This window comes from Plenodomus lingam (assembly GCF_022343315.1).
Source record: "Plenodomus lingam strain CAN1 chromosome Unknown contig_11, whole genome shotgun sequence".
NCBI lineage: Eukaryota > Fungi > Ascomycota > Dothideomycetes > Pleosporales > Leptosphaeriaceae > Plenodomus > Plenodomus lingam.
This window is the reverse complement of record NW_027093929.1, coordinates 2,109,326-2,125,209: the sequence shown is the minus strand read 5'-3', so window position 1 is coordinate 2,125,209 and position 15,884 is coordinate 2,109,326.

The window sequence follows — 15,884 nt, the reverse complement described above, 5'->3', positions numbered from 1 at the left end:
AGGCGTAGATTATTATAAATAATTCTTTATTATAGATTTCCTAGTTAAGTTTAGAACTAGTAAGGGTCTAACTAAAGAAGGATATAGGGTACTATTTCCTATTAGGATACTCTTATAAGAGGACAGCTGCAATAACTCTATTAGAGGCGTCTATCTCTAGTTTTAGAGGGTACTTAGGATAGAAGTAAGCTAAACTTAGGATTACTAGTAGGGCATTCCTAAGTTAGTTAAAGGCTTGTTAGTATTCCAAAGTCTATACAAATAGGGTAGCAGGGCTCTAGAGAGTAGTTAAGGGCTTAGCTATCTTAGAGAAGTTTTCCACAAATTGCTAGTAGAATCTAGTAAATCCTAGGAAGGACTTTACTCTAGTTATTGTCTTAAGAGCAGACTAGTTTTAGAGTACTTTAACTTTGTTAGGATCTACCTTTAAGCCTTTGTTAGTAAGGATATATCTAAGGTAATAGGTACAGGTTATATAGAATTTGCTTTTCTTAATATTAGCCTATAATCTAGCAGAACAAAGACGCTTAAGGACTTTTTAAATATAGTCCTTATAAGTAGCAAGGTTTTTAGAGTAGATAAGGATATTATCTAGATAGGTAATGTAGAAGTTATCTAAATAATCTATTAGTATATTATTTATATAGCGCTAATAGGTTACAGGTCTATTATATAGCCTAAATAGTAGGACTTTGCATTTATAGGCACTATACCTAGTATAGAAAGTAGTATACTCCTCTAAGTTAGGGTCTATTTAGATCTTATTAAAGGTAGCATAAATATCTAGCTTAGTAAAGATTTTTGCTTTAGCTAGCTAGGATAATAGATTATCTATATAGGGTATTAGATACACGTCCTTTTGTATTAAGCTATTAAGCTTATAGTAATCTATATAGATCCTAAGGTCTCTATTTAGCTTTTTAACACATAGGATAGGAGAGGTAAATAGGCTCTAACTAGTCTTAATAAAACCTTTCTATAGGTGCTCTTGTACATATTCCTTAGTAGCCTAGAGTTCCTTAGTATTTTAATAATAGAGGGGACTCTAGTAGTTTAGAAGGGGTTCCTCTAGGACTATCTTATAGTTATAAGGCTAGTAGATTAGAAGTTTATTAGCCTTAGCCTTATTAAAGACGTCCTAATAAGAGTTATAGTTAGATAGGAGCTTCTAATCTAACAAGCTATGGTTAAGAGTATCCTATTTAGATAGGGTTTAGATCCTACGCTTAATCTTATACAGGCTAGTAGTAAAGAATTTATTAGAAGATTTTTTTATATTAAAATAGAAAGTTGTTGCAGGAGGGATATCAACTGGATCACGGAGCATCTTGATCCCGATCAATCCCGATTAATCCTGGTCAATACCCCTGTATGACCCACTATCTAATCAACTGCCAGCTTACTGCTAAGTGCCTAACAAAAAGCAGGAGCTCTAGTAAGGAAGGTTTACTAATTATTCACCTTCTAGTAAGGGTAGCTAAAGCTCTATATATATAAGTCCGATCGTAGTAGATATAATCTAATAATCCATCTCCTAAATTATTCCTAACCTTAGTAATCTAAATTTTAACAGTTATAAGCCTAGTTCGCGCTTTACCTTATTAAAGATCGTCCTATCTATTTAAGCGTATTATTTAACTTGGACACTAAGCTAGCAAAAGCTTTACTCTTTTGTTATACTATTTCTTAAGCAAAAGCTTACTTATTACTCTTCTACTATAAGCGACTAAATCCTAAAGGGGGATATCCTACTTACTAGATTAACTAACTGGCCCACCTAGTACATTTAATTCAGATACCATGCCCTAACTAAAGGGATCTAGGTAGAGGTAGACCCTAAGGCTCTAGATGCTAAAAACTACTTTAAGAATAAACCTATTAAGCCTAATATGCTAACAGATATCACGCTATCTAATATAATAAGCGAGCAGTATAAACTCTAAATAGTATAGTACTAAGCTCGCTTATTAGATTAGGTATTAAAGTTATTAGTAATCTAGAACCTCTTTATATAGGTTAACAACATAGTAGATTAAGGGATCCTTACCCTAGCCTATATAGAGCTTGTTAATTAAGGAAGAGTAACCCTCTAAGCACTAATCTAAGTGCTCTGCAATAACCTAGCGCTAACTAACTTAAGCGCTGCAATACTAGCGAGATCGTAGTATAAAGCTTATCTTGCTAAGGCAAAGATAAGTAGCTAAGACGCTAATTACTAGTAGAAGGAGTGGATAATCCTATATACGCAAGCTAAGGTATACAACGTTCCTAATATTAAAGGATAGCTCGTAGTATAGGATTATCTTAAAGCTCTATCTACTAGGATCTTACTAGATTAGGGTTAAACTATATTTTAAAGGATTATTAAAAAGTTAGTAATAGGAGAGCTAACTTATAACCTCCTATAGGTTACTAAGATCTATTTATTACTGCTCTAAGAGAACAACATAAGATTAAGCTCTAAGGGTCCTAGAGTGTTTGCAATAATAGGAGCTCTACCTTCTAACTAACCTAAGAAGGAGTCTTTATACCTATGCAGTAGATCTTACCTATAGAAACCTCCTAAATACAAAAACGTTATTAAAGCTTAGATTAATACAGGTAACAAGCTTACTACTACTTAATAATTAGAGATTAAGAAAAAGATTAATAGGAATCTAAAATTTAAAGAGTTAAAAAAAGCTCTAATTAAGTCCTATCCTATTAATTAAGATTATAGTAGTAAGGCAAGCACGATCACCTATCTAGGTAGTATCTAGGCGGCACTAATTAACCCTATATTAATAGCGGAGAAAACAAACAGGATCTATTTAACTATAGACTTTAAAGCTTACGCTCTATTAAAGAGCACTATCTTTAATAATAGGGGTGTAGTGTACCTAGTTAATAATATAAGCTACCTAGAAGAAAGCTTATTTAGATTAGTTAAATATAAGACAGTTAAAGCAGGAACTTAAGCTTTTCTAATCTTAGGCAGAGGGACAAGAGTAATCCCTAATACTCTTAATAGACCAAGAGGTCTAAAAATAGAAGATTTAGTGCTTACTAACGTAGTATTAGTAGAAGGTTTTTATGTAAATATTATATTAGAAGCTTAATTACTTAAAGCAGGAGTTTAGTTCCTTAGGCTAGATGCTACCTTGCAGTTTAGATTATTAGAAAAGAGCGTTATATTAGCTAAGTTACTACGCAAGTTTAACTTAACTTTCCTAGAATACAAGCCCTCTACTCCTTATCTAATAATCTAAAGCATAGTGCCTAAATAACCCTAGCAATCCTAGACAACTTACCTAAGACACAATAGTGAGGAGCTTTAGCACTAATAATTAGGCTATTTAGGACCTAAGGCGCTTAAAGCTCTAGTTAAGTTAGCTATAAATATTAGGATTAAAGGAACTCCTAGGAGCAAATGCAAGCACTACGCTATTACACATGCCTAATAGGTTATATTAAGACAACTAAGGGAAAGATTACTACGTCTATACTACTAGGTATTATAGGATCTATTTAATATGCTAATAGGTATAGCTTATAAGTAATAGATCTTAGTATTAAAGTGCGACTACTTAGGAAAGCTTTATACCTATCTACTGTAAGCTAAAAACCTTAATAAGATTATATAGGTGTTTAAAAATTTTAAGAGCTTAATACTTAACTAATATAAGCTTAGTATAGTTAAGATTATATAAGATAACAACGTTGCAACGCTCCCTTAGCGTGGCAAATCTTACTTTTAGATCTAGGCAGCTAATAATAGTATTAAAATTAAGAGCTTACCTATATATACCTATAAACCTAATAGAGGAGTAGAAAGAGTAGGGCAGGAGATTATAACAAAATTAATTAAAATAAGGATTAGTGCTAACCTACTAATAAAGCTCTAGCCTAAAATTGTTAAAGTAGCAACTTAGCTATATAATATAAGCCTGTCCTATGCTTACAATATAATATTACCTAACAAAGTGCTAGATTGTTAGTTTACTAGATACTTTAGGTGGTGGCAACTAGAGTAGATAAGGGAGGTAACTACTAATCTCTGTCCTAATTAGAGCGGAATATACGCCTATAGCTGTTAAGCTTACCCCCTTAACTAAGATTAAGCAGCTAGGCGTTACAAGAGGGTTTTTAAGGTGAACCCTTAGAGTTATATTAGATATCTAGTAGGATACAGAGCATCTAATATATATAGGATATAGATCCCCTTGCTTAATTAGATTATTATAACGCGGAACGTTACCTTTAATAAGGATCTTTTCTATAAAGAGAAAGATCTAGAGTAGCTTTAATAGTTAGAGGCTTAAAAGATAGTTAACGTTATTAGTAAAAATAAGATCTGCGATATAGGAGAAGTATATAAAGAGCTTAATATCTTTAATTAGCTTTGTATTGTAGTAGAGTAATATAAGGAGTCTAGTAAGCAAGGAGGACTAAACCTAGCGTAGGAGCTAGGGGGTAGGGTAGAGCTAGAGGAGGTAGATAATTAGGCTAGCTAGCCTAGTAATTCACAACCCCCTAAGCAGACACCTCTAGCGTAGGTACTAAGCACAGCTAGCTTAGCACAAAGGATCTATATAAAGTCCCCTAAGCTAATAGGGCTCTAAACTCCTAAACTAACACTAGAACTAAACTTTAGTATAGGAGATAAAGGATCTATGCAGGTTATAGATTAGGGTCTTACTACCTAAGATAGTAGTAATCTAACTTACTTTAACGCCACGATAGGTAGCTCCTAAGAAAGACCTAGAGGGGAGAGTGCTATTAGTAGGTTACTCTATAAGAGCACAGAGATAGGTAAGAGCACCCTATCTAGCCCTTATAGGGGTGGTGAGCAGAGCTCCTACCCACCCGCTTTAGGACTAGATTCTATATCTCCTGTAGATCCCTTATAAGCGGCACCTAGAGCTCCTAGAAAAAGTAGAAAACTGCAAGTTAAAGGACTGCCACTAACGCGTGTTAGTAAGCAAGCTTAGGGACAGGACCCTAATAAACTACTAGGAGGATCTATAAGTGTAGGGATATATATAGTAATAGATCTATTAGATATAGATCTAATTAGAAATCCCTTATATAATCTTTTAGTATATCCTAAACTAAATACTACAATCTACGCTGTAATTATAGTAGTAATAGGGAGTAAATCTCCTAAAAACCCTAAAAGGAATACGCACTAGGACGCTCTACAAAAAGAGCTAAAATAATAGAAGGATCTCTATAACTACTAAATAGGATAGTAATTTAGAGACGCAGTATATAAAGAAATTAATACTCTGCTAAAAGCTAGTACCTAGGAGGAGATTAATAGGCTAACTAAAGGAGAGCGTTTACTCCTACTTAAATAGGTGTTTACATACAAGCTTAATTAGGATAGTTACCTAATTAAGTGCAAAGCAAGGATAGTAGTAAGAGGAGATCTATAGCTTACTAACTTAATTTATTTAACCTACGCAGCTACCCTAGTAGCTTAAACCTTTAGGACTGTAATAGCTATTAGAGCTAAGTTTAACCTTAAGATATATTAATATAACGTTGTTAGAGCTTTCCTTAACGCCTTAAGGGATTAACACCCTATAGTTATCTGCGAGCTACCTAAAGGATATTAAATACCTAGGAAGTGTGTTAAGCTTAAACGAGCTCTATATAGACTAAAAGACTTACTATTATTATAGTATAATAAGCTCTTAACTACACTCTAAGAAAATAAGCTTACTACTTCTAAAGAGGAGCTATGCCTATTCTTTAATAGAGATCGCAGTATCTTGTTAATATTCTATGTGGATAATATCCTATCGCTCTATTACTAAAACTACGCAAGCTAAGCTTACAAGGTTATCTAAGCTCTAAAGCAAAGATATACTATAGAAGAGAAGGGACCTGTAAGCTAGTTTCTAGGGGTAAGAGTAATCTAGGATAGAAAGAGACAGACAATAACGCTTGTTTATAATAAATATATTAATAAGATTATAAAGAAATTTAATCTAGCAGAGATAGGAAAATTCCCTACTACACTACTATTAAGTAAAGATATTAAAAAGAGCACTAGAGAAGCCACTAAAAAGGAGATTAAGGACTATTAGGAGCGCGTTAGATTAATCCTTTACACCTTAATTATAGTGCGCCCTAATATTGCCTATACAGCCTCCTAGCTCTCCTAATACCTTACTAACCTATCTAAATAATACTTTAATGCGGTTAATTAAGTAATTGTCTATCTATACTAAACTTAATACTAATTAATCTAATATAGGAATAGGGATCCTAATAAGCTTATAATATATAGTAATGCGTTATTTACTAATAATATTAATACTTAGCAATTATTATATAGATACCTAATTACGCTCTTTAGAGGACCTATTATTTAGAAGGCAGCTTAATAATTAACTATTACTACTTTAACTACTAAGGTAGAGCTCCTTGCGCTTAAGTAAGTAAGTAAAGAAGTAATAGTGTTAAAACGTTTTTTAACTAAAATACACCTTACTTTAGATACTACCTAGATAATTAATTATAATAATTAATAAACTATTAGGTTAGTAGTAGGCAATAATAAAAGGATTACTACTAAGCTGCGCTATATAGATATTTAAAATATATAGCTTAGGTAAGAGTATATAAAGGGATCTTTCTATATTACCTACCTACCTACTAGCAATATACTAGCTAATAGGCTTACTAAAAACCTAACTATATAATAATTTATAAGGTTTAGGGAGTACCTAAAGTTATATAATAGTAGAGTATATATTATATAGTATTAATTAAAGTAAGGTAGTATATAAGATCTATTAATATATAATATAAAAATAACTAACTATAGCCTACCTCTCTATTATTAACTAGGTAGCTTCCCTAAGGAGCTCTATTACGCGCGCAAAGCGTGCCTTAGAGTCTATAGGGAGCTGCCTAGGTTGCCCTACCCTAGGATCTATAGGGGGAACCTTAGAGGAGCTAGAGTCCTTATCTTCTAATAAGGAGCTCTAGGCGCCCTTAGCTGCAGAAGCAGCCTTACGCGCAAGCTTAGCAGCAGCAGCAGTAGCTTTTACTAGCTCCTACTATTTAGCCTCGCTCTCCTTAAGGAGCACTAAGACCCTTTGCTTCTTATCCTTAAGAAGGTCTTAGCTCTTACCTACCTACTTCCTTACTAGGAAGGATAGCGTAGAGCGTTAGGCAAGCTTAGGGCTATTAATTAGTTTATTAGTATAAGATCTTACTAAAAGTATTATAAAGGAAAAATTCTTGTATAAATTATATATATTAGGATATAGCTATACCTAGAGGAGTACTACTAGCACTAAGTCCCCCTACTAGAAGAGTTATAGCACTTGCTATTAGACTTATTAAAGAGCGCTAAGCGTAGATAATTTAGACAAGTTTTAGTATAATAAATACTAGGCTCTCTATAGCAGGAGGATCTTAGGGTCTCCTTAGGAGCTAGAGAGGGAGTAGGCGCAGGAGCAGGGGCCTTAGGCAGGGTCTAGGGGGGAGTAGGAGCTAGAGTTAGAGCTAGAGTAGTAGGAGCTAGAGCAGGAGCGCCTTGCCTTAGCTTTACAATCTTAGCTATAGTAGTAGCAGCTATGCGCTTAGCTACTGCACACTCTATAATAGCCTTACACTTAGTAGTAGCACGCTCTTTTTTAGTAGTAGTAACTTTAGTAACTATAGCTTTAGCTACGCAGGAGGTAATAAGGGTAGCGTAGGTAGAGTAAGCGTAAGTAGTAGGTTTTAACTTTAACTAAGATATAGGTTAGTAGGGATATAAGTATATTTTAGATCTTTAGGGTTATATAATCTTATAACTTAAGCTATAGTAAAAGATTATAGTTAGGTAGATAGAGTTATAGAGCTCTATCTAGACAATATCTACACGCGTAAGCGTAGGCTAAATAAGGAAAGCGCGCTAGTTAGTATCTAAAGGGTAAGCTAATTTAACCCTTTAGATATATAACGCTCTAATTAGCTACACTACCTACTAACTATAAGCGTAACTATAATAATAAAAGATCTACCTACACCTAGGGGGTATATTATAGGAGGGATATTAACTAGATTATAGAGCATCTTAATCCTAATTAATCCTAATTAATCCTGGTTAATACCCCTGTATAACCCACTATCTAATTAACTGCTAGCTTACTGCTAAGTGCCTAATAAAAAGCAGGAGCTCTAGTAAGGAAGGTTTACTAATTATTTACCTTCTAGTAAGGGTAGCTAAAGCTCTATATATATAAGTCCGATCGTAGTAGATATAATCTAATAATCCATCTCCCAAATCATTCCTAACCTTAGTGATCCAAATTTCAACAAAAGTATTAGCAGAAATAGTAGTAATTTAGAATTTTATAGGTAGGGTAACAGTTAGCGTTTAGACTAGGGTAGGTAGCGTAATATATTTAGTAGTAGCCCTATAAGTAGCTAGAATTTTAAGTATACTACGTATCCTATTAATTAAACTAGGACTATTTTAGTTCTAGTTCTCCTCTTAATCCTAAAGGGCGTCTCTTTATAAGATATTGTAGGTAAATAGAGTAGATAGCACTTGCTAGTAGAGTTGTACTAGAATAGGAGGTGCGGGGTCGTAGGTTAGAGGATATTTCCCTAGCTAGATTAGTTAAGATTTATTAGTATTAATTAGGATTTAGAACTATTTTAGCTAGTATTATCTAATAATATAATCCTAAGAACCTAAGTCTACTATTATAAAGGGGCAGTTATAGACCTTTTAGCCACTAACTACTATATAAAGCTAAATATAGTAGGTAACTAAGGAGGTAATCTAATCCTAGAACCCTTTAATAGTAAGCTTGTATAGTAGCTTTTAGATAGGTACCCTAAGCGTAGAAGAGATATTATAAGTAATTTTTAAATTAAGAAATAAATAACCTTAGGCCCTAGTATCTACTAAAGCGTTTAGGCAAATACTAGATCTATTAAGGTATAGGGTTATATATATAAGCAAATAGGAACTAATAAATAATTTAGTTAAGGAAAGGTTTAATAGGTTATATTAAGTTAAGCCTAGGAAGGAGGATCCTCCTAGGCGTTGTTGTTTCCTGTCTAATAGCTATCTAAATTAGTTAATTTAGTAGTTTCTTCTTCTTTAGAATTCTTAATAACCTATTCTATATCTATAGCCTAAATCCTAGAGGGTTTAGGGTAGTTACTAGAGAAGTGCCTAGGCTTTCTATAATTATAGTAAGTTACTAGGGTTCCTATTATAGTAGCGCTAGGAGTAGCTAGCGTAGCAGATAGGGGTTAATTATTTTAAGGGGTAGTGCCTTATTATTATAAGTAGGGTATATAAGGTTTAGCTATTAAAGGTCTATTATAGGGTTTCTAATTAGTGTTTAAATAGGACTAGTTTCTAGAGTGTTAGAAGGGGGTTAGTCCTTTTCTAGATAATAGAGTAGTCTAGGTAGAAGTAGATAAGGTAAGGTATAGGCGGCGTTCTATATTAAAAGTAGTAAGATAATCTACTATAGTCTTAAAATTATTATGCTAATTCTGTTAGAAAGCAAGGTTTAGCATCCTTAAGGAAGGTGTAATCTTTATCTAGAGGTAGTAATACTACTCTAATTAGGGTACTTCTCCTCTAATAGCAAGACTCTAGAATTATAACTTAAAAATAGGGAATATCTCTATATTAGTTATATATAGGCGGTTAAATATAGTCTAACTCTTAGCTATCTTATTTCTAGTAATAAAGTAAGTTTAAAAGAGGGTAATTATTTCTTTAGCCTTTTAGAACTAAAGACTTAGGGAATTAGATAGGTAACGTGGCTCTAAGTATTCTCTTGCTAGTCCTAAGTAGTGTCCCTAGACTAACGCTATCTAAGCTCTAGAAGAGGGGTAGTAATTAGTATTAATCTCTAGCCTATCCTAAATAGATGCTTGCTATTATCTAAAAGTAGGATTAGCACTATTACTAAGTATAGAGATATTTAGTATCTTTTTAGATTATCTCTTAGCTTTTATAGTATATACTATAGGGTTTAATATAGAAGCTAAAGACTAGCCTAGTTAGGTAGTACCCTATATCTCCTTATAGAGGGAGGTGTTGTATAACTAATTAGTAAGTTGCTTAACTTATTCCTCTAACCTCTCCTTTTTAGATAGGGTTAATATATATTTATCTTTAAGGGAGGTGTTACTTTAAGATTTCCTAGGAGCACAAGGTACCTTAAGAGATAGATAGGAAGCAGGTCCTTCTAGGAGGGCGTTATTAATTAAGTCTTCCTTATCTAATTTCTTTCTATTAGTAAATAGGCTTTTAAAAGTAGCTAAACTAGATACCTTTCCTTTACCTTTATTTAATATTTAGTAGTTAATAAGAATAATAAATCTTTTCTTTAGGGGGTTTGGTTATAGGAGGATATTAGCTTTACCTCTAATTCCTCTAGGCTTTTAGTAGTCTCTAGGTCTCTACCTTAACGCAATCTAACGCGATTTTTCTAAAGGTAATCTAGCACCACCTATAGGTCTAGAAGTCTAAGCCTATAGGCTTTGGTTATTAGAAGTTCTAATAGCTATTCTAACTATAGAGTTGTAGGGTTAGATAGCTACTAGAACTAAATTAGTAGCTTAAAATAATAATAAGTGCGATATTCTTAAATACTATTACTAGCTAGGATAATGTTCTTCTTATAATATAATAACTTAGGTAGGTAGGGTATCTAAAAGGTATCCTATATAACTTAAAGGCATATAGGAGTGCGCGTCTATACAGAAAAGGATAAGATTCCTACACCTATAGGTCTTGTACAAAAGGACAAGAAGAACATGCCTATCCTAACTATAGGCGAGCTATTCTCTATATACATCAGTGAGTCGGGCCTTTATTGGGCCTAACTTGGCATAGAACAATAGGCAGGCAATTCTGCCCTATTGTTACAAAAGCAAGGATTAGTAAGGAACGCTTAGCTAGGTAGTCTTGCGCTAAGTTAGAGTTAATTTAGGGGTATAACCTATCTAGGGTAATTATTACTTATAAATAATTATCCCTTTAAGTAGTCTTAAGGTTAATTATATCCTATTCCCTTCTACTTAGGATATTAGCTTAGGCGTTATAAGATCCAGGAGTATACTTAATTTTGAAGTTAAAGGGACTTATAACCTCTAGCTATCTAGCTTGCCTAGCACTAAGGACTTTAGTAGATATAAAGTACTCTAGTGCTCTATAGTCTATGTATACTCTACTAAGGTGCTAAGTACTTATTAGGTTAGCACGCTATTTCTTAAAGGCGCAGATTATTATAAATAATTCTTAATTATAGATTTCCTAGTTAAGTTTAAAACTAGTAAGGGTCTAACTAAAGAAGGATATAGGGTACTATTTCCTATTAGGATGCTCCTATAAGAGGATAGCTACAATAACTCTATTAGAGGCGTCTATCTCTAGTTTTAGAGGATACTTAGGATAGAAGTAAGCTAAGCTTAGGATTACTAGTAGGGCATTCCTAAGCTAGTTAAAGGCTTATTAGCATTCTAAAGTCTATATAAATAGGGTAGCAGGGCTCTAGAGAGTAGTTAAGGGCTTAGCTATCTTAGAGAAGTTTTCTATAAATTGCTAGTAGAATCTAGTAAATCCTAGAAAGGACTTTACTCTAGTTATTATCTTAGGAGTGGACTAGTTTTAGAGTACTTTAACTTTATTAGGATCTACCTCTAAGCCTTTATTAGTAAGGATATATCTAAGGTAATAGGTATAGGTTATATAGAATTTGCTTTTCTTAATATTAGCCTATAATCTAGTAGAATAAAGATACTTAAGGACTTTTTAAATATAGTCCTTATAAGTAGCAAGGTCTTTAGAGTAGATAAGTGTGGAAATTTGGATCACTGAGGTCAGGAATGATTTGGGAGATGGATCATTGGATTGTATCTACTACGATCGGACTCATATATATATAGAGCTTCAGCTACCCTTACCAGAAGGTGAATGATCGGTAAACCTTCCTTACCAGAGCTCCTGCTTTTTGTTGGGCACTTGGCAGTGAGCTGGCAGTCGATCAGATAGTGGGTCATACAGGGGTATTGACCAGGATTGATCGGGATTGATCGGGATCAAGATGCTCCGTGATCCAGTTGATATCCCTCCTGCAACAATAAGGATATTATCTAGATAGGTAATATAGAAGTTATCTAAATAATCTATTAGTATATTATTTATATAGCGCTAATAGGTTATAGGTCTATTATATAGCCTAAATAGTAGGACTTTGTATTTATAGGTACTATACCTAGTATAGAAAGTAGTGTACTCCTCTAAGTTAGGGTCTATTCTAATCTTATTAAAGGCAGTATAAATATCTAATTTTATAAAGATTTTTGCTTTAGCTAGCTAGAATAAAAGATTATCTATATAGGGTATTAAATATGCGTCCTTTTACATTAAGCTATTAAGCTTATAGTAATCTATATAGATCCTAAGGCCTCTATTTAGCTTCTTAACGTATAGGATAGGAGAGGTAAATAGGCTCTAACTAGTCTTAATAAAACCTTTCTATAGGTGCTCTTATATATATTCCTTAGTAGCCTAGAGTTCCTTAGTATTTTAATAATAGAGGGGACTCTAGTAGTTTAGAAGGGGTTCCTCTAGGACTATCTTATAGTTATAAGGCTAGTAGATTAGAAGTTTATTAGCCTTAGCCTTATTAAAGACGTCCTAATAAGAGTTATAGTTAGATAGGAGCTTCTAATCTAATAAGCTATAGTTAAGAGTATCCTATTTAGATAGGGTTTAGATCCTATACTTAATCTTATATAGGCTAGTAGTAAAGAATTTATTAGAAGATTTTTTTATATTAAAATAGAAAGTATTAGTAGAAATAGTAGTAATTTAAAATTTAATAGGTAGGGTAATAGTTAGTAATTAGACTAGGGTAGGTAGTATAATAGGTTTAGTAGTAGCCCTATAAGTAGCTAGAATTTTAAGTATACTACATATCCTATTAATTAAACTAGGACTATTTTAGTTCTAGTTCTCCTCTTAATCCTAAACAGTATCTCTTCGCAAGATATTATAAGTAACTAGAGTAGATAGCACTTGCTAGTAGAGTTGTACTAGAATAGGAGGTGCAGGGTTGTAGGTTAGAGGATATTTCTCTAGCTAGATTAGTTAAGATTTATCTATATTAATTAGGATTTAGAACTATTTTAGCTAGTGTTATCTAATAATATAATCCTAAGAACCTAAGTCTACTATTATAAAGGGGCAGTTATAAACCTTTTAGCTACTAACTATTATATAAAGTTAAATATAGTAGGTAACTAGAGAGGTAATCTAATCCTAGAACCCTTTAATAGTAAGCTTATATAGTAGCTTTTAGATAGGTACCCTAAGTATAAAAGAGATATTATAAGCAATTTTTAAATTAAGAAATAAATAACCTTAGGCCCTAGTATCTACTAAGGTATTTAGGCAAACACTAGATCTATTAAGGCACAAGGTTATATATATAAGTAAATAGGAACTAATAAATAATTTAGTTAAGGAAAGGTTTAATAGGTTATATTAAGTTAGGCCTAGGAAGGAGGATCCTCCTAGGCGTTATTATTTCCTATCTAATAGCTATCTAAATTAGTTAATTTAGTAGTTTCTTCTTCCTTAGAATTCTTAATAACCTATTCTATATCTATAGCCTAAATCCTAGGGGGTTTAGGGTAGTTACTAGAGAAGTGCCTAGGCTTTCTATAATTATAGTAAGTTACTAGGGTTCCTATTATAGTAGCGCTAGGAGTGGCTAGCGTAGCAGATAGGGGTTAATTATTTTAAGGGGTAGTACCTTATTATTATAAGTAGGGCATATAAGGTTTAGCTATTAAAGGTCTATTATAGGGTTTCTAATTAGAGTCTAAATAGGACTAGTTTCTAGAGTATTAGAAGGGGGTTAGTCCTTTTCTAGATAATAGAGTAGTCCTAGTAATAGGAGATAAGGTAGGGTATAGGCAGCGTTCTATATTAAAAGTAGTAAGATAATCTACTATAGTCTTAAAATTATTATACTAATTTTATTAAAAAGTAAGGTTTAGTATCCTTAGGGAAGGTGTAATCTTAATCTAGAGGTAGTAATACTACTCTAATTAGGGTACTTCTCCTCTAATAGCAAGACTCTAGAATTATAATTTAAAAGTAGGGAACATCTCTATATTAGTTATATATAGGTAGTTAAATATAGTCTAACTCTTAGCTATCTTATTTCTAGTAATAAAGTAAGTTTAAAAGAGGGTAATTATTTCTTTAGCCTTTTAGAACTAAAGACTTAGGGAATTAGATAGGTAACGTGGCTCTAAGTATTCTCTTGCTAGTCCTAAGTAGTGTCCCTAGACTAACGCTATCTAAGCTCTAGAAGAGGGGTAGTAATTAGTATTAATCTCTAGCCTATCCTAAATAGATGCTTGCTATTATCTAAAAGTAGGATTAGCACTATTACTAAGTATAGAGATATTTAGTATCTTTTTAGATTATCTCTTAGCTTTTATAGTATATACTATAGGGTTTAATATAGAAGCTAAAGACTAGCCTAGTTAGGTAGTACCCTATATCTCCTTATAGAGGGAGGTGTTGTATAACTAATTAGTAAGTTGCTTAACTTATTCCTCTAACCTCTCCTTTTTAGATAGGGTTAATATATATTTATCTTTAAGGGAGGTGTTACTTTAAGATTTCCTAGGAGCATAAGGTACCTTAAGAGATAGATAGGAAGTAGGTCCGTCTAGGAGGGCGTTGTTAATTAAGTCTTCCTTATCTAATTTCTTTTTATTAGTAAATAGGCTTTTAAAAGTAGCTAAACTAGATACCTTTCCTTTACCTTTATTTAATATTTAGTAGTTAATAAGAATAATAAATCTTTTCTTTTTCTTTTAGGGGGTTTAGTTATAGAAGGATATTAGCTTTGCCTCTAATTCCTCTAGGCTTTTAGTAGTCTCTAGGTCTCTACCTTAACATAATCTAACGCGATTTTTCTAAAGGTAATCTAGCACTACCTATAGGTCTAGAAGTCTAAGCCTGTAACAACCCCATTGTGAAGACACCTTGTAGTATTCTAGTTAATTAGGTGCATCCCTAGCTAGGTTTAGTGTCCTGGCGCCTAAGCTGCGTAAAACCTGCGCTTCGCGTAGGGCTTAGGCAAGACAAGTATTATTCTTATATTAATACTATACTAATAGCTATCTCTACACTATTCTATCTAGTATAAAGTAAATACTATTACCTATAACTAGAACCTTATATAATAATACTTCTTATTTAATAGTCTAGAGATAGCTCTATCTATATACGTAAATAGCTAAGGGGTACTACTAGTAAAAATATAACCACCCCCTATTAAGCTATAACTAAGGGAAGAACTAGTAAGTAGTTCCCCCCTAAGTAATAAGCGGCAAACCCCTACGCTAGACGCAGACTTAACGCTTAATAAGCGCATCTAAGCTACCTAAAGGAGACGTAATAAACTCTAGAAACTATAACGCCTACGTGAACTAGAAGCTAAGATCCTACACCTTAAAAGCCTAGAAAGGGACACTACCCTAGACTTAATAGGGAGTATAATAGAGGATATCCCTAAGATACTTAAAAATATATATAAGTAGGGCGTATCTAGGGCGCTAACGCCCCTACCTTTAAAGCGCATACTAAAATTAAAGGATCTATTAGAATATAAGGGAAAAAACCTTAAGGAATATTATAAATTCTTTTACTCTTATAAGGGAGCCTTTCTACTATTACTATAGACTTTCTACTATAATAAGGATAAGGTTCTTTAGGCTATATAGTACTTAGTAGGAAACCCCTAAGAACTATAGTACACGTACTTTAAGCGCATGTTTAGAGCAACTACTATAATACTAACTTAGTTATATTTTAAGGCGTATATACTTAACTTACT